Here is a 26,156-nt window from a genome sequence, read left to right as displayed (position 1 = left end):
CAACACTGCCAAATGATTCAGAATAAAATACCCGCAATTGATAACACACACTTCTTACATAATATTGTCTGACTCCACCAAGGGCAGCAGCTGGGCTAATAAACAACTGTTAATGGCCTGCTGTGTTCAGACTGGAGAGTGAAACAATGGATGACATTGCACCAGGAATCCCAAGTCAGCCATTACTGGCTATGTTAGCCACTTTATTCTCAGATGGTCACAGTGCCATTTTAAACTCAAAATGGTTATGAGGGACTTGGCCGGGGACCCATCAAAGAGGGGGTTTCTCCAGTCCCCACTTGACCACAGCAGATGTGATAGGACTTTCCATCTGTGCCAACTGAAATGCTCCCTATTAATGTGTGTGTGTGTTAAATCTCCTTCACTATAGTGATTAGAGGTTGACCGATTAAATTAGGGCCGATTTTCAAGTTTTCGAACCATCGGAAATCAGTATTTTTGGGTGCCGATTTGCCGATTGTTATTTTTTTTTCACACCTTTATTTAACTCGGCAAGTCAGTTAAGAACACATTCTTATTTTCAATGACGGCCTAGGAACACTGGCTTAACTTCCTCATTCAGGGGCAGAACGACAGATTTTCACCTTGTCAGCTCGGGGGATCCAATCTTGCAACCTTACAGTTAACTAGTCCAACGCAATAACGACCTGCATCTCTCTCGTTGCACTCCACAATAAGTTACGCGAATGCAGTAAACCAAGGTAAGTTGCTAGCTAGCATTAAACTTATCTTATAAAAAACAATCATAATCAGTAGTTAACTACACATGGTTGATGATATTACTAGATATTATCTAGCGTGTCCTGCGTTGCATATAATCTGACTTAGCATACAAGTATCTGACTGAGCGGTGGTAGGCAGAAGCAGGTGCGTAAACATTCATTCAAACATCACTTTTGTGCGTTTTGCCAGCAGCTCTTCGTTGTGCGTCAAGCATTGCGCTGTTTATGACTTCAAGCCTATCAACTCCGAGATGAGGCTGGTATAACCGAAGTGAAATGGCTAGCTAGTTAGCGCGTGCTAATAGCATTTCAAACATCACTCGCTCTGAGCCCTCAAGTAGTTGTTCCCCTTGCTCTGCATGGATAACGCTGCTTCGAGGGTGGCTGTTGCCGTAGTGTTCCTGGTTCGAGCCCAGGGAGGAGCGAGACGGAAGCTATACTGTTACACTGGCAATAATAAAGTGCCTATAAGAACATCTAGTCAAAGGTTAATGAAATACAAATGGTATAGAGAGAAATAGTTCTATAATTCCTATAATAACTACAACCTAAAACTTTTTACCTGGGAATATTGAAGACTCCTGTTAAAAGAAACCACCAGCTTTCTCATGTTCTGAACAAGGAACTGAAACGTTAGCTTTCTTACATGGCACATATTTTACATGGAACATATTGCACTTTTACGTTCTTCTCCAACACTTTGTTTTGACATTATTTAAACCAAATTGAACACGTTTCATTATTGACTTGAGGCTAAATTGATTTTATTGATGTATTATATTAAGTTAAAATAAGTGTTCATTCAGTATTGTTGTAATTGTCATTATTACAAATAAATAGGCCAATTAAAAATTAAAAAAATTAAATAAAATCTTTATTTTATTTTATTTTTTAAAATCGGTATCAGCTTTTATGGTCCTCCAATAAATCTGTATGGGCGTTTAAAAAAAAAAAAAAGAAATCAGAATCGGTCATAAACTCTCATCCAACCCCTTCTCCTGCCATTACTCTCCACTCACCCCCATTATTTATAGGTGGATGTATCCTTCTGGCTTCCTGACTTACATTGGGTTATATTAGCTTGAGGCAAATGGAGGAGTGGGGAGAGGCCGCAACGTTTTCTTCTGTAAATGTTTTGGGCATAGGATGAACTTGAGCAGTTAATGTCAAGGACTTTGCCGGCTAACTTTGTTTGACAAAGGCCCTCTGTGTTTGGCGTAAGCTAGGCTTGACCCAATTAATAGCCAACCAATCCAAATAGACAACCCTCACCTGCAAGAAACCTGGAGGGAGGCAAAACACGCTGAACAAACTGAGGTTTTGTAAATCAAGCTGGGCTCTAACTGAGGAGATTAATCTCAAGACTGCATTCCTCTGCAGTCTTAAAAGGCCAGGGCTGTTCTACTGGCGGTCCAAATACGGCCCATTTATTAATTTAGCCCCGTGATAAATTTTGAACATTACTCTTTTTTTAAACAGAAGAAAAATCCCTGCCAAAATACAGACATTCAGTGCCAAAATGACAAGTACTATGGTGGATGTCTAGTGTAGTTTCTAGCGTCTATTTTTTGTTCATATGAATTTGGCTCTAGCATTTGAACAGTTTAAACTACAACATATTATGACCCTACTCGTGAAGTATACGACTCAAGAACACGTGAGTCTGAGGGAAACGGAAGGCACAAGTACTCGTTAGAAGGGAGAAAAAAAAAAACACCAAAGACTACATCCTTCAGAATGGAATTTGTCATTACCTGATGACATATGTTTGTGTTATTTATTGAGATGTTAAGTTATCAGATGTCATTTTAAAATCTTAACTTCTTCAGGATTGGTGTGTCCCTTCCACAGGACGGTTGAGCTAACATATACTAATCGCATTAGCCGGAGGTTGTAAGTAACAAGAACATTTCCCAGGACATAGACGTATCTGATATTGTCAGAAAGCATAGATTAACAAAAATATAACGGCACAGTCACATTTACAGTAGCTATTAGTAAAGTAATACCATACTATTGTTTGAGGAGAGTGCACAGTTTTGAACATGAAAAGTTACTAAACAAATTAGGCATATTTGGGCAGTCTTGACAATTTTGAACAGAAATGCAATGATTCATTTGATCAGTCTAAACGTCGCACATACACTGCCGCCATCTACCTGGCCAAAAATTGAAATTGCAGGGGGCTGGAATAATACATTACGGCATTTCAAAGATGGTACAAAAAAAAAAAAATACAAGAGCACAGTTGGTTTTTCTTGGTATACGCTTTTATTTGCGTTATATTCTCCTACATTCTTTCCACAAATGTCAAAGTGTTTCCTTTCAAATGATACCAAGAATATGCATATCATTGCTTGAGTTCCTGAGTTACAGGCAGTTAGATTTAAGTTTTAATTTCCATCTAAAATGACTAACATCTATATTTTTAAAGTGGCAGATCCTTATCTTTTAGTAGTTAAAATAGTAAGCAAGCGCTGCGCCTTTCTCTTTTCAATGAGAAAAATGTCTGTTGCACCTCAACTTACGTCGTCGGTTGAGTGCCCTCCACTTCTTCCCCAATTTCTTTTTGCAACATTTCATTTTAAGAAAAGTGCTTTATAGGTGCGCGGATTGCTTTTTTTTTTCTTTCTTGTAATACAGTTCTTCCGAATAAATTTTCCACATGCGACTAGTCTAGCCCACCTGCAATTCACTTTTATTTTGTTACACATCTGGCCCTCGTACGAATATAGTTGAATAGCCCTGGGCTAGACTGTATCAACAACTCCTCAACAGTATGAAAGACAAATGGTCATCTTCTGGAGCTTATTCAACCTGAATCTGGGAAGGTTCTGGAGAATGCTCAAGACTGTAAATGACAACTTCTGGTCTTGAATTCACAGATCTCTATATGAGAGCGAGATATCTCTATCACACACACACACACAATCCCAAAGCATTTTACAACACGCGAGACGACCGACTGCGAGCAATTCCAGGAAAGGCCTCCAATGAGTCAGTTCCATGAAAATCCTTTACGAGACGTTCCCATTCACACTTCCTCAGTGGGTGAGTTTACTGTGAGAGAGGTGCATCATAACTGCCCCGCTGAGGACCGGGCCCTGACCCAACACAGACGTCAGTTCTGCATGTGCGCACCCCGACACCACCAGTGTCAGAGAACTGAGGTGAACGTCAAACATGCTCTATGGCTGAGCGGCACTCCCCTATGAATATAAATGGTAGTTTTTACTAATTAACGGTTACATAGTGAAATATAATCTAACAGATAACTGCAAGAAACAGAGGATGAATTTGTCATTTCCCAATTTGGTCAAAAATGATTCTTTGCCCACATAACCAATAGGGCTGGGAATTGCCAGGGACCTTTCGATAAGATATTATCACGATACTTAATGCCAATATATGTATGGCAATTTGATGTTCCAAACATATTGCTCACTATGTCTGCTGCAGAGAGAATGAGAAAACAAGTTTATCAGTCAGGGAAATAAAATGTGCTGAAAACATATTGGCTCACTAAGCTTGAGAACAAGAAATAGGATAAAAATACAGGAGTTATGGCACAGGAACAGAGGACTAGCGCTAGCCAACACTACCTACAGCAGAAAAAAATAAAATACTTGAGTCTGTCATCCAAAATTAATATTGTGATTTGTAACTATTGATTTTTCCCAGATTACACACGACATAAGCTGCTGCTATTCACTGGACCACTCCCTACAGTTGACATTGGAAGTTTACATACACCTTAGCCAAATACATTTCAAGTCAATTTCTCAATTCCTGGTATTTAATCCTAGTAAATATTCCATCTTAGGTCAGTTAGGATCACCACTTTATTTTAAGAATGTGAAATGTCAGAATAATAGCAGAGAATGATTTCAGCTTTTATTTCTTTCATCACATTCCCAGTGGGTCAGAAGTTTACATACACGCAATTAGTATTTGGTAGCATTGCCATTAAATTGTTTAACTTGGGTCAAACATTTCAGGTAGCCTTCCACAAGCTTCCCACAAGTGAATTTTGTCCCATTCCTCCTGACAGAGCTGGTGTAACTGAGTCAAGTTTGTAGGCCTACTTGCTCGCAATTGCTTTTCAGTTCTGCCCACCAATTTTCCCTGGGATTGAGGTCAGGGCTTTGTGATGTCCACTGCAATACCTTGACTTTGTTGTCCTTAAGCCATTTTTGCCACAACTTTGGAAGTATGCTTGGGGTCATTGTCCATTTGGAAGACCCATTTGCGACCAAGCTTTAACTTCCTGACTGATGTCTTGAGATGTTGCTTCAATATATCCAAATAATTCTCCTCCCTCGTGATGCCATCCATTTTGTGAAGTGCACCAGTCCCCTCTGCAGCAAAGCACCTCCACAACATAATGCTGCCACCCCCCTGCTTCACGGTTAGGATGGTGTTCTTTGGCTTGCAAGCATCCCCCTTTTTCCTCCAAACAAAACAATGGTCATTATGGCCAAACAGTCCCATTTTTGTTTCATCAGACTAGAGGACATTTCTCCAAAAAGTATGATCTTTGTCCCCATATTTACAGTTGCAAACCGTAATCTGGCTTTTTAACTGCAGTTTTGGAGCAGGTTGAGGCTTTCAGACTCGTTTTAGTGTGGATATAGATACTTTTGTACCGGTTTCCTCCAGCATCTTCACAAGGTCCTTTGCTGTTGTTCTAGGATTGATTTTCACTTTTGTCACCAAAGGACATTCATCTCTAGGAGACAGAACGCATCTCCTTCCTGAGCGGTATGATGGCTGCGTGGTCCCAGTGTGTTTATACTTGCGTACTATTGTTTGTATAGATGAACGTGGTACCTTCAGGCATTTGGAAATTGCTCCCAAGGATGATCCAGACAATTTTTTATCTGGGGTCTTGGCTGATTTCTTTTGATTTTCCATAGATGTCAAGCAAAGAGACACCGCGTTTGAAGGTAGGCCTTGAAATATATCCACAGGTACACCTACAATGATGTCAATTAGCATATCAGAAGCATTTTCTGGAATTTTCCAAGCTTTTTAAAAAAGGCACAGTCAACCTAATGTATGTAAACTTCTGACCCACTCGAATTGTGACACAGTGAATTATAAATTAAATGTCGTCTGTAAACAATTGTTGGAAAAATTACTTGTCTCGTGCACAAAGTAGATGTCCTAACAGACTTGCCAAAACCATAAAAAGACATTTGTGGAGTGGTTGAAAAATGAGTTTTAAAATGACTCCAACCTAAGTGTATGTAAACTTCTGACTTCCAACTGTATATGTACAGTACATAGCTACCTCAATTACCTCATACCCCTGCATATCAACTCGGTTCTTTTACTCCCTGTATATAGCCATGTTATTTGTACTTGTTCTTTTTATTCACAACACCATTTCCATTTTATACACATTTTTCTTCAGCTCTGCATTATTGGAAAAGGACCTGGGTAAGTAAGCAGTTCACTGTTAGTCTACACCCACTGTCTACGAAGCATGTGACCAATTAGATTGTATTTTATAACCAACTAATAAAAAAATACATATCAATGTAATGGCTTTGTTATAATTAGGAAATGGAATAGGAGGGACCTTTAAAATGATAACTTAGGGTTTTTAAGAGTCCACAACCCACACAAGTGGCTCAGGTAGTGCAGTTCATCCAGGATGGCATATCAATGCGAGCTGTGGCAAGAAGGTTTGCTGTGACTGTCAACGTAGTGTCCAGAGCATGGAGGCGCTACCAGGAGACAGGCCAGTACATCAGGAGACGTGGAGGAGGCGATCAAGTCAGGGAGGTGATCAAGAACCCGATTTTTGTAGCTCTGTCAGTGACAGAGTTCCTCAGTGGCGATGGGAGAACCTTCCAGAAGGACAATCATCTCTGCAGCACTCCACCAATCAGGCCTTTATGGTAAAGTGGCCAAACAGAAGCCACTCCTCAGTAAAAGGCACATGACAGCCCGTTTGGAGTTTGACAAAAGGCACCTAAAGGACTCTGACCATGAGAAACAAGATTCTCTGGGTCTGATGAAACAAAGATTGAACTCTTTGGCCTGAATGTCAAGCGTCACGTCTGGAGGAAACCTGGCGCAATCCCTACGGTGAAGCATGGTGGCAGCATCATGCGGTGGGGATGTTTTTCAGCGGCAGGGACTGGAAGAATAGTCAGGATCAAGGGAAAGAAACCGAGCAAAGTACAGAGAGATCCTTGATTAAAACCTGCAGACCACTCAGGACCTCAGACTGGGGCGAAGGATCATTTTCCAAAAGGACAATGACCCTAAACACACAGCCAAGACAACGCAGGAGTGGCTTCGGGACAAGTCTCAATGTCTGAGTAGCCCAGCCAGAGCCCGGACTTTAACATCCCTGGAGAAACCTGAAAATAGATGTGCAGCGACGCTCCCCCTCCAACCTGAGAGCTTGAGAGGATATGCAGAGAAGAACAGGAGAAACTACCCAAATACAGGTGTGCCAAGCTTGTAGCGTCATACCCATGAAGACTCGAGGATGTAATCCCTGCTAAAAAGGTGCTTCAACAAAGTACTGAGTCAAGGGTCTGAATACTTATGAAATGTGATTCATGCAATACATTTTTTATAGATTTACGAACATTTCTAAACCTTTATTTGCTTTGTCATTATGGAGGTATTGTGTGTAGATTGAGGGGGAAAAAAAACATTTTAGAATAAGGCTGTAACGTAATAAAATGTGGAAAAAGTCAAGGGGTCTGAATAATTTCTGAATGTTCTATAGATAATAAATTAATCTAAAATTAGTTCGACTCACATCATAAAAGCAGAGAGGTTAATTTTTACTACAATTGTGCAAATTTGCTCACACAGAAGCTACACACACGGATTCACAGAGATTAAACTCTCAAATAGAACGCAGTGATGACTCATTCTCTGCTCAGCACCAACTGCAATGTTCTGCTGTAGCAGATAACACCTTTATTTATTGAAATAAATGTTCAGATAACAGTTTTTTTTTAAATAAAGTTATTTACCGCACTTGGAGTTCTAAGAGGCTGAACTGTCAATATTTCACACTGCATTGACATTTACATCCCTATTTACTTCCTTGAATGAGATTCCAATTAAGATGAGTCATATTGTAAACACTGTACGCTAAATATAGCCATAGAAATGTGGAGGAGTTACAAATAAGTAATGATTTGGAATATTAAAATTGCTAGAAGTCATTTAGAATAAAATCAGGTCATTGAAAAATAAAACTTTCAAGTTCTCAATTTATTTGGGGGAATATAGAACTGTTCACCCCTTAAACTTGTGGGAATAGGCCTATATGGAGAGGGACAAATTCACATTGTTCTAACAGAATAAATATTTTTAAAAGCATAAGCATGATCATGGTAGAAAATTGAAAGAGCACTTTAAAAATGGGAAACAGTTCACCTGGTACAGGTCTGAATCCAAACATTACGCTGTTGATGTTTTGTACATTTACTGCACTTTTCACAGCATTTGTCAATAACGAAATCTGAAAATACTCTGGATACATTGTTACATAAGAATATTAATTGCAGTAGGTGCAAGAAGGGTTTGAGTGAGAGGTCCAACTAGTGTCCACACCTCTCCAAATGCACTTTTATAACAAGGAAAGACCCTTCAACTATAGAGGTTCTTTTTTGAACTCTCCTAGCTTTGCCATTGAGGAACTGAGGCACACTTGCCCTTCGTCCCTGCGTCCCCACCTTCACACAATTCCAGTTGTTGTTTAGGCAATCCCAAAACTTTTAAATAAATCCCTATCTGGGTCAGGAGGGAATCATTTGAAAGCTTAATATATTGCCAACATAATATACAATCTTAGTGTTAGGCTTTCAAGAGGCACTTCAGACAAACAGATTGCAATTTGTGTGCATAGAATGTAGTCATGAGTGCATTCAAGTTAGTGGTCCGCAGCAAATTCTCAATACGACAAACCTAGGCTCATTCTGTTCAGGTCAACTTAGGGTATTACACCTTGACCAAACCAGCTCCAAGTGTGCGTCTGCATGTTGATTTTGTCTATCCCGAGCAGACGCGTTCATGACACGCAGGTGAACAAACATTACATTTGGGGAAAACACACATGAAACACGGGAGATAAACACTGGGTTGTTATTTTACCAGAAATGCATATGGTCTTTTTGCTGGATATCTTTGTATAATTTTGACCCATTTTGAACACACAAAAATCGTGTGTTCTCTACTCAATTTAGTCAGCATGCAACACATGTCATCCTTGTAACTTTGGATCAAACATAGCGATCATAAACATTAACTGTAAATGACATGTTTTCAAATATGGAAATGTGAAGTGCACATTGGGACTCACAGGTGTTTGGTTTGCTTGTATGACATCAAAGCCGTATTATAACACTCAATGTCTCATCTTTCAGAACACATCAACTCCTCTCATTTACAGCGTTTCCCTCACCAAGACCATTTCAAATGGAAGGAGAGGTCTACTGATCATAAATGGGGAAAAAAATTGGGGAAAAACAGATTGTGAGAAAGAAGGACAACGAATGAAAGAAAAGTGTAAGCGGCTGGTTTAGCTTGTGTTGATTGATGCAAATCAATATGTTCCTGCAGTCAAGATAGGAACTTGCCACTCATATTGGAACGGAGTCAAAACCTTCCTGGAAACAAGCATGTTCAAAAGGAACATAGAGGCCCTGTTTTAACTCATTATACAGAGGAAATGAATGGAAATATGGCTGTGATTGTGTCTTTGCCCATCTATTGGAGAGCGGTTGGTCATATTATACGTACAAAGCACTACAGCTGGGCGATATGGACAAATCCATATTGCAATAAATACCTGAATAATGATAAATAGAACACTAAGTTCAGCTAATGTTATGTGTATCCTTTAAAACTACTACAACTTGTTTGATGGTTGTAGCCATCAATTGTCCCATTAACAAATATCACATAGAGTACCTTCAGAGAGTACTCATTAACATCCCTTGACTTTCTCCACTTCGTTGTTTTAGACACAATTAAAAAAATATTAAAATTGAGATTAATGGCCTACAAATACCCCATAATGTCAGTGGAGGTATGTTTTTCTAATAAAAGAAACAATAAAATAAATGTCTTCAGTCAATAAGTATTCAACCCCTTTGTTATGGAAAGCCTAAGTTGAGGAGTAAAAATATGCTTAACAAGTCATAAGTTGCATGGACTCACTGTGCGCAATAAGTGATAAAAAGCTGCAATATGTAACTTTTTGGGAGAACCGACCAAATTCAAGCTATTTCTATGCTTCCTGTTTTTAAGTTTTGTTTTTGCACATTATCTTCAAACAGCAGAAAATACAACACTGTTAAGGAAAATATATTTCAGTGATTTAAATGGTACAATGATTTTCTATACGACTTGTTTTGTCAAACAGAAATTATGCAAACTATTTGAATTTTAACAACCAGGAAAGGGTGGAGCGATTTCTGCATAGTGCATCTTTAACGTAATTTTTTGATGAATACCTCATCTCTGTATCCCACACATACAGATAATCGTAAAGGTCCCTCAGTCGAGCAGTGAATTTAAAAACAGATTCAAGAGGTTTTCCAATGCCTCGCAAAGGGCACATATTAGTAGAGGTGTAAAAAAGGAGACATTGAATATCCCTTTGAGCATGGTGAAGTTATTAAATACACTTTGGATAGTGTGTCAATAAACCCAGTCACTACAAAGATACAGGCGTCCTTCCTAATTCAGTTGCCGGAGAGGAAGGAAACGGCTCAGGGATTTCACCATGAGGTCAATGGTGACTTTAAAACAGTTACATAGTTTAAACGGCTGTAATAGGAGCAAATGGAGGATGGATCAACAACATTGTAGTTACTAACCTAATTGACAGAATGAAAGGAAGGCTGTAAATAATTTTTTTAAATCTCATAACATGCATCCTGTTTGCAAAAAGGCACTAAAGTAATACTGCAAAAAATGTGGCAGGGTTATGTTGTTGGGGTCAAATCCAATATATTAAATAAATCAAACTGTCACATGCACCAAATACAATTAACTCTTTCTTGAACTGCATTGTTGGTTAAGAAAGTATTTACCAAATAAACTAAAAATAAAAGTAACACAATAACAAGGCTATATACAGAATACCACTCTCCATATTTTCAAGCATAGTGGCGGCTGCATCATGTTATGGGTATGCTTGTAATCGTTAAGGACTGGGGAGTTTCAGGATAAAAAAAAAGAAGGAATGGAGATAAGTACGTACAAAAATCTTTGAGGAAAACCTTGCTTAGTCTGCTTTCCACCAGACACTGAGAGATGACTTCACCTTTCAGCAGGACAATTTATTTATTTATTTTATTTTACCTTTATTTAACCAGGTAGGCAAGTTGAGAACAAGTTCTCATTTACAATTGCGACCTGGCCAAGATAAAGCAAAGCAGTTCGACAGATACAACGACACAGAGTTACACATGGAGTAAAACAAACATACAGTCAATAATACAGTATAAACAAGTCTATATACAATGTAAGCAAATGAGGTGAGAAGGGAGGTAAAGGCAAAAAAGGCCATGGTGGCAAAGTAAATACAATATAGCAAGTAAAACACTGGAATGGTAGTTTTGCAATGGAAGAATGTGCAAAGTAGAAATAAAAAATAATGGGGTGCAAAGGAGCAAAATAAATAAATAAATTAAATACAGTTGGGAAAGAGGTAGTTGTTTGGGCTAAATTATAGGTGGGCTATGTACAGGTGCAGTAATCTGTGAGCTGCTCTGACAGTTGGTGCTTAAAGCTAGTGAGGGAGATAAGTGTTTCCAGTTTCAGAGATTTTTGTAGTTCGTTCCAGTCATTGGCAGCAGAGAACTGGAAGGAGAGGCGGCCAAAGAAAGAATTGGTTTTGGGGGTGACTAGAGAGATATACCTGCTGGAGCGTGTGCTACAGGTGGGAGGTGCTATGGTGACCAGCGAGCTGAGATAAGGGGGGACTTTACCTAGCAGGGTCTTATAGATGACATGGAGCCAGGTGGTTTGGCGACGAGTATGAAGCGAGGGCCAGCCAACGAGAGCGTACAGGTCGCAATGGTGGGTAGCATATGGGGCTTTGGTGACAAAATGGATTGCACTGTGATAGACTGCATCCAATTTGTTGAGTAGGGTATTGGAGGCTATTTTGTAAATGACATCGCCAAAGTTGAGGATTGGTAGGATGGTCAGTTTTACAAGGGTATGTTTGGCAGCATGAGTGAAGGATGCTTTGTTGCGAAATAGGAAGCCAATTCTAGATTTAACTTTGGATTGGAGATGTTTGATATGGGTCTGGAAGGAGAGTTTACAGTCTAACCAGACACCTAAGTATTTGTAGTTGTCCACGTATTCTAAGTCAGAGCCGTCCAGAGTAGTGATGTTGGACAGGCGGGTAGGTGCAGGTAGCGATCGGTTGAAGAGCATGCATTTAGTTTTACTTGTATTTAAGAGCAATTGGAGGCCACGGAAGGAGAGTTGTATGGCATTGAAGCTTGCCTGGAGGGTTGTTAACACAGTGTCCAAAGAAGGGCCGGAAGTATACAGAATGGTGTCGTCTGCGTAGAGGTGGATCAGGGACTCACCAGCAGCAAGAGCGACCTCATTGATGTATACAGAGAAGAGATAACCTGGTGTTGCTTACCAAGAACACAGTGAATGTTCCAGAGGTGCTGAGTTAGATTTTCAAGTAGATTTAAGTCAAAACTATGGGAAGACCTGAAAATGGTTGTCTAGCAATGATCAACAACCAATTTGACAGAGCTTGAAGAATTTTGAAAAGCATGAATGGTAGGCAAATATTGCACAATCCAGGTGTTAAAAGTTCTTAGAGATTTACCCAGAAAGACACAGCTGTAATCACTGCAAAAAATGCTTGCAAAGTATTGACTCAGGGGTGTGAATACTTATGTAAATGTGATATTTCTGCATTTCCTTTTCAATAAAAATGGTCAAAAATGCCCCCAAAAAAACCACAGCATTTTGGCATTGAGGCCTTGGTCACCAACCTAAGTAAAGATAACTTTCGCATTTTTTAAAAAGCATGCCAAGATCTACCACTTGAATTCTTTTAACATTACCCTAATGAAAACTTCTGTAGGAATCAGGTTTGTGCAGTAGGCAGGCCTATAATACATTATCACAGCATATTGGCTATATGCCTGGCCTGCTAATATAGTTAATCTCAGACCACATTAGATTTTAAAACCAGAGCTTTGATAATAAAATGGATCATCAGTTGGTGTAGCACTTGCTAGCCACAGTAGAGTATAAATTGAAATAATTCGAATATTTATTTTACTGGACAGATGGTAAGCTACCTGCATCTGATGGTGATTAAGACAACTGGAAATGATGAAGAAAAAAAAAGAGGGAAAAAAAGTAAAATCACAACATCAGTGATGTTTAGGTCGGAAAGTCAGGGCTCTAGAAAGATGCCCGAGTTTCCGCCTTGGAATTCCAAGTTGGATTACCGTTTGTTTACACAATATTTTTCCCAGTCAGATCTCGTTTTATTCCGAGTTCCCAGTTGGCTTGAGCGCATTGAAGTCGTAGATGCCCAAGTTCCTAGTTGTTTTGAACACAGCATTAGTCTCAGCGGAGGGAGGGAAAGGGCAGCAGAGGGTCAAGCCTCTCGCAGTTCCTGCTCTCTCCTTCCTTTCTCTGGTCAGTATCATCGGAGGAGAGGGGACAGTCTTCAACCTGATGGTGAAACGACTCGCACCGCATCTGCCTCAAGCACAAATTAATATTGTTCCTATGAACAGAGAAAGTGAAATATTCAAATAGCCTTGTGTTTTTATTATTAGCAGCTTGTCTATCTATACACTCGGCTACTCATTCATTGCAGCGAGAGTAGGAGTTTTGTTTTGTAATAGTTTTGAATAAAAATGTGACAGTGCTGAATAAATAAATTCAACTTGAACTCACTTATAAAAACAGCACCTCTTTGCTGTATTATTTGAGTCTCTCTCTGGTCATGTTTAAAAGCTAGGAAATCTAAAGGCTCGTATCAAACTTGAAGGCACTGATTTGCGCTATCCACCGGGTAGACCGACAAATGAAATAGCTAAAAATGCAAACACTTGTGTGTAGATGGGTTTCAAAAATAGATTAAATATATATTACGAATTCAGTCTAACAATAAAATGTGGAATAAGTCAAGGGGTATGAATACTTCGAAGGCACTGTATTAGAAAAACGTGTGTCATTTCAAACTTCATAGTTCTCTACTATAGGCTACTTATTGTAATGAACCATCAACAAAATTCATGCGATAAGTGATCGGTATGGTCGGTGTCAATTTACCGTGCCAGCTCTACAATACACTTCAAATGGGTCACCAATTACCTTCATGCAGGCCACTTACGGGTGCTTTTCTACAGCCATCATGACTTCTTTAGCCTCTTTGAACAGCACCAAACAGAACGTTACCTGGCTAACGAAGGCCCTTACGCTATACAAACCCCTCGGTCCAGTACTTCCAGACAATTTAACACATTTTTGCCTTAGCAGGATTCGAGCTCTTGGAGGAGCTCTCTGTGTTCCTGGCTGATCGAACAGGTGGGTGACGCAACACAGAGAACAGAGTGAATTCTCTGCTGCGCTCCCAGTCTCAAGTAGCCTAATCGCCTGTGCAGGGCCAGCCACACAAAAGGAAAAGTTGCCGTCCTGACCATAAGGCCCTTTTGGGTGTTCGGGATTATTCAGGTATAGTTCTCCTGTGGCGGTGTAGAAATGTGGCAGTGGACATCACAGTTCGACACCTGTTCAGTTGGAGTTAATGGTAACTTCAAAAAAGTGTTTTAAATGTCAATGCACTTCTATCTGCAGATAGAAAGTCCAGTCATTGTACTGCATGTTCAACTCTCATAAAAAGGCTGACACTGAGGATGGTTAGACTTTCTGCAAAAATTCTACAACGTGTCTGCATTGTTGTTGCTGTGGTCACAGTCTAAGACCAGTCTGAGCTCATCTTCATGACCAGTTAGCTTTGCAGTATTGCTGCACCTACCGATCTGAAGGCCTTTCTGCCTCAAATGCTATTAACATAAAGACAACACGTACACTATATATCGCCAAAGATCCTAGCTACTTACACAACTCATACTCATTGCACAAAAAAACAGCAGTCATGTTTGCTCTAGTGTACTGTCCAATGAGCAGACAACCCTCCAGGCCTTTCACAGAGCAGTCAGGGTTGCCACGGCACCCAGTGACATTCAAAGACGTCATTAGGGGGATGGGAGGTTAATAAAAGGTCTGGTCAGTCGTCAGCGGTTCTAAATATAGACAGAAAGAGATTGGAGAAGAGAGCAGCCAGTAAAAGAATCCACAGGTTGTTGTTGTTGTTGTTGTTGTTAGGCTATCCTATATCAGAACAAATCCTATGTGTAGAGGAACTTAAACCAACTGGAATCATGAGAGCAAGTCTAAAAAATAAAAAATAAAATGTATTTTGTTTAAGAGACCCATGAACACATCCTGCTACTGGATATAATTCTGAATAATCACTTCAGATAAAAGTAATGTTCAATGGTGAACCATACAGCCACCATAAAGCACCGGACTTCGAGATGCTGGTTTCCTGTCATCAAACAAACTTGTAAATTACTCAAGGAAATCACAACACATGAGTCATGCCCTGAGGAGAGTTGATGGAGGATCAGAGGGTTTCTGCATTTCATGAAGAAGAAAAAAGCTGGAGGAAAGAAAACCAGACTTACCTGTGGTGTTGGCAGAAATGATGAACGGAGAAGCCAGAGATGATTGTGTTAGTGGTCTTTGTTGTTCCAAAACCCAGTCAAGTTGAAGGTAATAAGAATTAGGATGATAAAGCTTTAGGAGAGTGTGTATTTGCTTGTGTTTGGGAATGGACTGAAGGTTCTAAAGTGGGTCTTCGGCGTCGGCCATGACTTTGGTCCACAGAGGTATGGTGGATCAGTAGGCTCCTCCCCTTCGAGTCAATCCCACTGCAATAGTCACAAATGAACAGAAGTTAGCCAGCTGCAGTTCAAGGATCCTGGTATCCGTAACTCCTCACACGCCTGGCCACTGCAGATCGCATGGCCAGCATTCATTCAGTCATAAGTAATTCAGTAATGTTAGTTTTCGACTCCCATTTTGCTTAGTCAAGCAATGACAGAGTAGGTGACCTGCTAGTCAAGATTAGTTGTTACACACAGGCCAAATAAGCAGTTGGGCTACCTCCATTTGCAACTCTCCCTCCCCGACTTCCACCATGATAAAACAGATGACCAATGATTTTACATTATTCCACTCCAGACTACCATTAAAACGCTTTTTTTAACTCATAAAAAAAATCTAGTTGCTAAAGACAGTGTCTGAAATGTGGAAAATTGTTTTGCTTTGAGGGAAGGTGAGGGAGGGGGTGTTAGTTTGCCTCCTCCGAAAAGCACTCGCAGAGCTGTTAATGGGATGAGTCATGCAGCCTGGGGTCTGTAGAGACGAGAGAGACAGCAACACTACGATACCCACACTCCCCCTGGGGATGGAGGAGGAGAGGCATAGTGCTGCAATGCCCATACTGGCCCTCAGTCGCACCATGCTTCTCAATGACCCCAGGTGAGTGGACAAATAGAGTGTCAATATGTGCAGTCTTTCTAAGCTGGGCCTCTGTTCTAAATCAATAGGCTACTTAGTCATTTCATCAGTGTGAACACACATTCTAAATTACTTAAATTGTGTAAATATCTCCCTGCTCTATAACGTTTCACTTACGTATGATGGTCTATTTCATAGGTTGAAAAATAAATAAAACCTTAGTTGTTGCTTCCTAGATCGCTCGTATAGCTATTAAAGCCATGTCACAAGGGGATTTCACCATGGGAGGTCTGATTCCATCCAAGGGTTCTGCCCAACATAAATTAATCTATATTCTCTTTATTCCAATTAGCCTTTAAAATCTGGAATCCGTACTTAGTGAATATGCCACGTCCGTTTGCGATGTTACAACAGAAGTTACTTCAAACAACTGACAGTTCATTTCCCTCAGACATCATTGCATGCACGATACAAGAGCAGAGGTACTGCACATTTCTTTTGTTGCCATGCTAGATGCTCCACTCCTCAGTTTCATCAACAAATCTAAAATAATTAATGCGCTGGGGCGAGCAGTGGCGCCATTTCACCTTAAGGGGATGAACTTAACAAAAAGAAGCAAATATTCATTAAACTCCTGTCAAGGTAGCCTAATCACATGCAATAAAATGGAAACAAATTGCTATAGGCATTATGTTAAAATTGTTTTTACAAAGAGGTTATTCACGCACTTTGCAGACCTTACCCAGAGCAAAATACATCATACAAATGTTGTATTCACACAGCTGGAACTCTGGCGCAGTGCCAATTGTCTCTCTCATTAAGATACAGCAATGACCTTTGATGATTTGAACATAACCTCCTGGTTAAATCCTTAACGTGCAATGTTGGCCCCATTACGTCACACAGTAAAATATATCACAAAGTGCCTGCTTTATGCTTAATCCCCATTCATCTCAGTTTGCTCTGCAGCTGCTGTTGGGTCTACATCCTATAGAAGTTCCACAGCCCACTGGGGCACCCTGCGTTTTGGACAATGTCCCTCCCTGGACCTGCGGCCTCACCTACTGGGCAGAGGGAGCAACTGCAGGGGCAGGACGTGGCCAGACAGGAGACATTGTTTTCAGCACTTACAGTACCAGTCAAAAGTTGACACACCTACTCATTGAAGGGTTCCTTTATTTTTACCATTTTCTACAATGTAGAATAGTGACAACATCAAACTATGAAATAACACAACATTTTTTGGGCTTTCCTCTGACACCGTCTGGTATAGAGGTCCCGGATGACAGGAAGCTTGGCCACAGTGATGTACTGGGCCAGACGCACTACCCTCTGTAGTGCCTTGCAGTCGGAGGTCGAGCAGTTGCCATACCAGGCGGTGATGCAACCAGTCAGGAGGCTCTCGATGGTGCAGCTGTAGAACGTTGAGGATCTGGGGACCCATGCCAAATCTTTTCAGTCGGCTGAGGGGGAAATAGGCGTTGTCGTGCCCTCTTCACAACTGTCTTGGTGTGTTTGGACCATGATAGTTTGTTGGTGATGGACACCAAGGAAGTTGAAGCTCTCAACCTGCTCCACTATTGCCCCGTAGTGGAGCTGTAGTGTACGACCATCTCCTTTGTTTTACGTCTGCTGCAGAGGATAAGTACATTATGGTTAGCTGCACCTCAGATTGTAGCATTTATTTTGGCTGCAGAGTTCAATTAACAGACATCAACATCAACTGTTCAGAGGAGACTGCGTGAAATCAGGCCTTCGTGGTAAAATTGCTGCAAAGACTACTAAAAGGACAGCAATAAGAAGACTTGCTTGGGCCAAGAAACACAAACAGAAGGACATTGGTGCTAATCTATCCTTTGGTCTAATGAGTCCAAATTTGAGATTGTTGGTTTTAACCGCCGTGTCTTTGTGAAACGCAGGGTAGGTGAATGGATGAGCTCCACATGTGTAGTACCCACCGTGAAGCAGGGAGGTGGGAATGGTGCTTTGCTGGTGACACTAATTCATTTAGAATTCAAGGCACACTTAACCAGCATGGCTACCACAGCATTCTGCAGCAATACGCCATCCTATCTGGTTTGGGCTTATAATTTGTTTTTCCAACAGGGCAATGATCCAACACACCTCCAGGCTGTGTAAGGGCTATTTGACCAGGAAGGAGAGTGATGGAGGGCTGCATCAGATGACCTGACCTCCACAATCCCCCGATCTCAACCAAATTGAGATGTTTTGGATGAGTTGGACCGCAGAGTAAAGCAAAAGCAGCCAACAAGTGCTCAGCATGTGTGGGAACTCCTTCAAGACTGTTGGAAAAGCATTCCAGGTGAAGCTGGTTGAGAGAATGCCAAGAGTGTGCAAAGCTGTCAAAGGCAAAGGGTGGCTACTTTGAAGAATCTAAAATACATTTTGATTTGTTTAACACTTTTTTGGTTTCTACATGATTCCATGTGTTATTTCATAGTTTTCACTATTACTCTACAATGTAGAAAATTGAAAAAAATTAAGAAAAGCCATTGAATGAGTAAGTGTCCAAACTTTTGACTGGTACATACAACGTGAATTGGCCATAAAAGTGAACAAATCTAGATGATTTTTAGGCCATATCGCCCAGCCCTAATTACCACTGCAGTGTAATTCCTGGAAAGCGGATCTAAGTTCCACTCAGTCGCGGAAGTCTCGCCTCTAAGCCATATGATTTAATGGAGCGGAGTTAGCGCTGAAAGCCCATAGAGTACCGCCGTCCCTGTGCCTTCCGCACTGAAGCAAGGCTCTCAGGCGTCATGCCCAAACACGTCGCTGATCGTTTAATGCTCTTAAAACTACTCTCCTCAGCTGTCCCCTCCGGTTTAACATTGGCCTCTTGTCAGCACATCGACTAAATATATTAATCTTTCTATAGGGTTTTGTTTGGTTTTGCAAGGTTATCTGGGAACAGTCATGAGGATTAGACTAACGACAGGAACATGTAATTTAGTCAGTCACTCACTAACACATTTAGATACCAAAATCACCAAGGCCAATTTGTGACAGGAAGGCATTGTTGCACCAATTGCAAGAAACTGCTCAAATTGAATTTATACTTTTGAAATTGTTAATTTTATGCAGCCTTTCTAACATCTGGGACTAAGTGCCATTAAACCTACGCCTTTCTCCTGTACACCCACAGAGGATGACATTTCCTGTAATTGCATACAATATGTCAGCTAAATCTGAAAACGTGTCTAGGGTGTGGTATGGGGCTAAGCAAATGGCTCTCTGTGTGATATTCCAGAAGTTGGTAAGCAACTCTCCCTCTGCAGGATCCCAAGGCACTCGGTCAGATGACATGCTCCGGCAAGGGCCTGGCTTAATCACGGCATTCACCGAAGTTTGGTTATAGAAACTGTGTCACAGAGATAATGGGATGCCTTGTCGCAGGGTATTTAGAAGCTTTAACCACTTCTGACTGCTGACCTAGCCACTTTCACCAGCTGCATTAGCCTAATGACGTACGAATGGGGATAAAAATATCAGCTCATCTTTTTTTTTTTTTTACTCTTTGCAGTACCACTGCGTGATGGTGCAAGGAGACTCATCCAGCGAATAGCACAAGTGGGGGTCTCCGCCTCCTCACATTATCACTGAAAACACCGGTCCCTCCAACAGCCAGGAAGTGCTGCTAAGTGACATGCTCGGTCCTCAGATCTTGGCATCAATCCAGCCTTTGCTTGAAGCCATGACTTCATATGTTGAACCATTTTAAGCACAGAAATTGTACACCAAGAAATTCTTAGAATTGCAGGGGGAGCTTTAAGCAGGAGCAAATCATTTTGCAACAATCAAATGTGCTTCATGTTGAAATTGGCTGCTGTCAAACTTTATTGCATAGGATTTATGAATGCAATGGCCTTCGGGCAATGCAACAGAAAGGCCTGTGGCACAGAGTCAGGTCTGGTCCAAAATCAGAACCACATAAGGAGGAAACTTTGTGCCCTTATAAACAGAACCAAAAGATGGCGTCTGACACTCACTAACCCAGTAAAAATGTGTGCTGCTTTTGCACATCCCCCTCAGCCAGCCCTCAAAGTCAAGGCAAGAGAGCGACCAGCAGATTCTCAAGGAGAAAGGAGGGACACTGCACTCAGCAGAGCCTTTCCCACCAGCAGTGACAAAATGGCCCCATCTCCCCTTGATTTTATGTAAGGCCACACCTTACATAAAATACAGAGAACATGCAGGCTCTCAATGGCAGTGCGGCACCTTTAAATTTACCTTGAAGATAAATTGTTCACTTAAATAGCAGAGAGAGATATGCCTAGTTAATTTGACTACATTTTGAATCAACTAAGACACCAAATTACTAACTTCAGTCAAATGATTTTTCCCCAACACTGAAGTGGCTCACAGAAATGATACAATCAAAACAGTCACATGCCCATTTCTCTAAGAATAGGCTTTTCTGGGGGCTAGGATTGTAAACGTGCATGGAATATTGGGGTGGAGGCTGTCAACTGTGGGTTTTATCCGATCAACACTGGTAAAGAGGTTTCCAGGATTTAAAAACATTTAAAAATACTTCAGCAGAGAAAGCATGTTTCAATCATTAACATAGTGGGGCAAAAAAATATTTTGTCAGCCACCACTTGTGCAAGTTCTCCCAGTTAAAAAGATGAGGCCTGTCATTTTCATCATAGGTACACTTCAACTATGACAGACAAAATTAAGAAAAATAAAAATAATAAAAATCCAGAAAATCACATTGTAGGATTTTTAATGAATTTCTTTGCAAATTATGGTGGAAAATAAGTATTTGGTCACCTACAAACAAGCAAGATTTCTGGCTCTCACAGACCTGTAACTTCTTCTTTGTCCTTCTTCCTCGGTCCTCCACTCGTTACCTGTATTAATGGCACCTGTTTGAATTTGTTATCAGTATAAAAGACACCTGTCCACAATCTCAAACTGTCACACTCCAAACTCCACTATGGACAAGACCAAAGAGCTGTCAAAGGACACCAGAAACAAAATTGTAGACCTGCACCAGGCTGGGAAGACTGAGTCTGCAATAGGTAAGCAGCTTGGTTTGAAGAAATCAACTGTGGGAGCAATTATTAGGAATTGGAAGACATACAAGACCACTGATAATCTCCATCGATCTGGGGCTCCACGCAAGATCTCACCCCGTGGGGTCAAAATGATCACAAGAACGGTGAGCAAAAATCCCAGAACCACACGGGGGGACCTAGTGAATGACCTGCAGAGAGCTGGGACCAAAGTAACAAAGCCTACCATCAGCAAGGGCATTGAAGTTGAAACGTGGCTGGGACTTTCAGGAGGATAAAGAATGCTGAGTTGCATCCAAAGAACACCATACCTACTGTGAAGCATGGGGGTGGAAACATCATGCTTTGGGGCTGTTTTTCTGCAAAGGGACCAGGATGACTGCTCCGTGTAAAGGAAAGAATGAATGGGGCCATGTATCGTGAGATTTTGAGTGAGAACCTCCTTCCATCAGCAAGGGCATTGAAGATGAAACGTGGCTGGGTCTTTCAGTATGACAATGATCCCAAACACACCGCCCGGGCAACGAAGGAGTGGCTTCGTAAGAAGCATTTCAAGGTCCTGGAGTGGCCTAGCCAGTCTCCAGATCTCAACCCCATAGAAGATATTTGGAGGGAGTTGAAAGTCCGTGTTGCCCAGCAACAGCCCCAAAACATCACTGCTCCGGAGGAGGTCTGCATGGAGGAATGGGCCAAAATACCAGCAACAGTGTGTGAAAACCTTGTGAAGACTTACAGAAAACGTTTGACCTCTGTCATTGCCAACAAAGGGTATATAACAAAGTATTGAGATAAATAAGTATTTGGTCAATAACAAAAGTTTTCCACCATAATTTGCAAATAAATTTATTAAAAATCCTACAATGTGATTTTCTGGATTTCTCGTTGTCTGTCATAGTTGAAGTGTACCTATGATGAAAATTACAGGCCTCATTTTTTAAGTGGGAGAATTTACACAATTGGTGGCTGACTAAATACTGTTTTGCCCCACTGTACAGCTGAGGTTATTTTTGCTTCACACTGTAGCCTAAACACATTTCTACAGTGTATGAATCCAAGTTTCCATGCATTTTTGCATTGCAAACAGAATAGGTAAACATCAAGGCCCTGTATCTTCAGGGCAGCACATGGGCAGGGCTGTTCAATAGCCTTTTCAACACCTTGTGTGATTCATCAGGACAAGTGACTCTGCGTCACGTCATTGATGAACTGTCTTAAAAAAATAAAAAGGAGTTGCCATCTTACATACTGAACCTATTTCATGAAGGAGTAGGCCTAAGCTCTCGTGGACAGATGCACATAACATAAAAATGGTAGTAGCATCTGTCGACAGCCTGTGGGATGGCAAATAGACTAGCCCGAAACTGGCTGAGAGTTTCCGTTTAGAGGGATGAAGACTTTGCTAGTCTCGTTAGTACATTTACGCAAGATTTTAATTCTGGGTGTCCGAGATCAGAGAAGCAAAGTTGACCCATCAAGTTTAATTCAGGCAATCAATATAAAAGATACACATTTTAAAAATAGACAGTGACCCGCATAGAGAAAGCACATTTAAATGTATACTGTTCAGTGGCCATGGTCTGAAGCAAATGTTATTTATATCCTCCCTCATAAGGAAGAGGTCCCCTATGGAACATGGGGTCTCAATGTGTGACCCTTTTTAAAGTCTTGACATCTGTCACCATGTAACTGGGCACATCCAGATGTTTGCAGATAACCTGATCTTATCTGATAGCCAAGAGGGCAGAAATCAGGAATGTGTGACAAGGCAACCCTTGAGCAAAAAAGCTGATGCTAGTATGAAGAAACACTAGCTAAACCATTTACTTGGAGTGACTGTTAAATGAGGGCAATTCCACAGCAACGCTGATATTTTTCACATTGGCATACATTTTAAACTAAATCCAATGATTAAAGTCCTCCATGCACAAGGACTTAACCATTTTCAATGAAAGAAACACTTGCAAGGCCACTCGAGGACTGTGAGAGGCATCCACACACACACACACACACACACACACACGTGAGAAGCAGCATCTGTCAATCAACTGATCTCTAGCAAATATTGAAACTTAATCAAAGACAGGCATTTGTCATTCATTTCATTTTAGTAGGAAATCCTTCTCCATGATCTCTGGCTCCATCAAACTTGCGAGCCAAAACCACAAGCCACATCTTTTCATAGGGTTTAGGGTGGCCTGCAGGTACAATGTTAACGTGTATAAAAACACAGAACAAGTCACAAATCAAAACTTTACTTTGGAATCCACTAGAATATACACTGAGTGTACAACACATTAGGAAAACCTGCTCTTTCCATGACCAACTGACCAGGTGAAAGTTATGATCCATTATTGAGGTCACCTGTTAAATCCACTTCAATCAGTGTAGATGAAGGGGAGGAGACAGGTTCAAGATGAATTTAAGCCTTGAGACATGGAATGTGCCATTCAGAGGGTAAATGGGCAAGATAAAATATTTAAGTGCCTTTGAACAGGGTATTGTAGTAGGTGCAAGGGGGACTGGTTTGATGGCATCAACTGCTGTGCTTTTCACACTCAACAGTTTCCTGTTTGTATCGAGTATGGTCCACCACCCAAGGGACATGCAGCCAACTTGACAACTGTGGGAAGCTTTGGAGTCAACATGGGCCAGCATCCCTGTGGAACGCTTGACACCTTGTAGGCCATTCCCCAACAAACTGAGGGCAAAAGGGGAGTGCAACACAATCTTAGGAAGGGGTTTTGTACACAGTACCTAGGCCTACCTTTAATAAATGCCATGTTCCTTTCATAACAATCATGCCTATCATGAAAGTCACTGCAAAAACAACTTTGTCAGCAGACAATCCATTGTGATAACTGATACGGACCATAAATGAAGAAACTATTCAGAGATCTCATAAGGAGCAAACCTGCCCATCTGTACTTCACTATCTAGGCACAAAAAGGTGCTTCCAGTAATGCAAATTAGTATTTTGGGGGGCAAGGAAGGCACTGATAGAGTTAATTGGCCTAAGCTATTATACTTTTCACTTACATCCACATTTTATTTTACGCAGTGAAACTAGTGGCGTTAAATGACATTTAACTAGGCAAGACAGTGAAGAACAAATTCTTATTTACAATGACAGCCTACCAAAAGGCCCCCTGTGGGGACAGGGGCTGGGATGAAAAATATCATATAGGACAAATACACATCACGACATAAAGAGAGACAGACCAAAGACAACATAGCAGGGCAGCATCACATGACTACACAGCATGGTAGCAGCACAAAACAGGGTACAAACATTATTGGGCACAGACAACAGCACAAAGGGCAAGAAGGTAGAGACGACAATACATCACGCAAAGCAGCCACAACTGTCAGTAAGAGTGTCCATGATTGAGTTTTTGAATTAAGAGATTGGACAGTTCTCAGTTTGTGTGTTTGTTGCAGCTCATGTTAATTAGCATAACGTTATATTGAATATGCAAAGACACAGGCTACTGACTGTGTGGGATCCTCGCACACACGGCATAGGAATTGTATACATCTATGGAAACAACTATCAGGGAGTGGGACCCCAACTCAAGTGGCACCATTACCTTTAAAAAAAAAAATGAGGCGTCGCAAACTTGCAGACGACTGCAATGGGGGTAACCAGAAGTGGAGATTGCAGAAGTGGCAAACTAGTCATTTCAACTCGAACAAAAACACAATTTGCTAAACATGGAGGACACAAATTGCCATGGAGAGGGCACCGACGGCTGCGGTACTGCTTTTAGCACCCACCCTAAATAAAAACGTTTTAAAATTGTGATAGCTAAAGTTACTAACTATCTGGAAGTAGGCTGCTGATAAGCTAACGTTAGCTAGCAAGCTAACTAGACGTGTGGGATCATTACAACCTGGCTAACTGACGCTTTTAATCAGATGCCAATACTATGTGTCAGTTTGTTAACTTATCATTTTCCAAATCAGAACAATCCATTCGTGCACATTTACATTAGCTAAAGCAACTTCGCTTGCTAGCTAACGTTAACTAGCTATCAAAACTTCATAGCGTTCGCTCAGCTTGTTAGCTAGCCAGGAGTAACCAAACGCATCAGATGAAAATATCGCATTATAAAAACATTTCTTACCAGCAGTAGACGAAAGATACATTATCTCCCAGCAAACATAACGTACCTGATTGTCGTTATCCTTTTCGCTGCTCGGGGATTGCCTCTTCGACCGTTACACTTCTTGATCTGTTTAATAATATTTTGGGGGGGTGAAATGTCTAATGTTCACTGTCACAACTCTCTTTCCTCCATATTTTCAGCTCCTCCACCAACAACATTAATGACGTTTGTCCCCTGTCACGTGACTCCATCTGTTGGCGCTAAAAATAGATTATACACCCAATGAGTAACTCAGTACAGAAGGACAGATACCCAACACAGTCGCAATGGTAGACACTACTACCACGGCCCGAGTAGGAAAGGACTGCAAGTTTCCTACCAAAATCTTGGTTGCGCAGAATGTGTAGCGCATCTTTTCGGGAAGAATATCAATGTGAATCTTGGGCGCCACTATTAGATATACGGTAACTCAGAACAGCAAGTTACAGAGTATGCTAGACTAGAGCATGGGAAACATGTTTACATTGCCAAAGCATGTGGAATAGATCATAAACAAAAGTGAAATAAACAGAAATTAACAGTAAAAGCTTTAAAAGAATAGAGCCATTTCAATGTATATTACTGGCTAAGTACAGTGTTGTAGCAATGTGCAAATAGAAGTAAGAAAGGGAAAATAAATAGCATGTGGATTCTAT

The 26,156-nt window shown here is 40.9% G+C and overlaps 1 protein-coding gene across 1 annotated transcript in view; it reads right to left on the bottom strand.

Moving 5' to 3' along the window:
* The window catches only part of LOC109897343 (histone deacetylase 5-like), an 87,638-nt gene extending 61,973 nt beyond the window's left edge, over positions 1-25,665 (bottom strand). The window contains exons 1-2 of the mRNA XM_031827548.1: positions 25,526-25,665; positions 15,476-15,721 (exon numbers count right to left, since the gene is read on the bottom strand). The gene's annotated coding sequence lies outside the window, so the exon portion shown is untranslated. The remainder of the gene's footprint in view (positions 1-15,475; positions 15,722-25,525) is intronic.
* Between the last annotated feature and the right edge of the window lie 491 nt (positions 25,666-26,156).

Source organism: Oncorhynchus kisutch, linkage group LG6, assembly GCF_002021735.2.
Source record: "Oncorhynchus kisutch isolate 150728-3 linkage group LG6, Okis_V2, whole genome shotgun sequence".
NCBI lineage: Eukaryota > Metazoa > Chordata > Actinopteri > Salmoniformes > Salmonidae > Oncorhynchus > Oncorhynchus kisutch.
The sequence above is the reverse complement of the archived record's forward strand: the minus strand, read 5'-3'. Positions and strand labels throughout refer to the sequence as shown.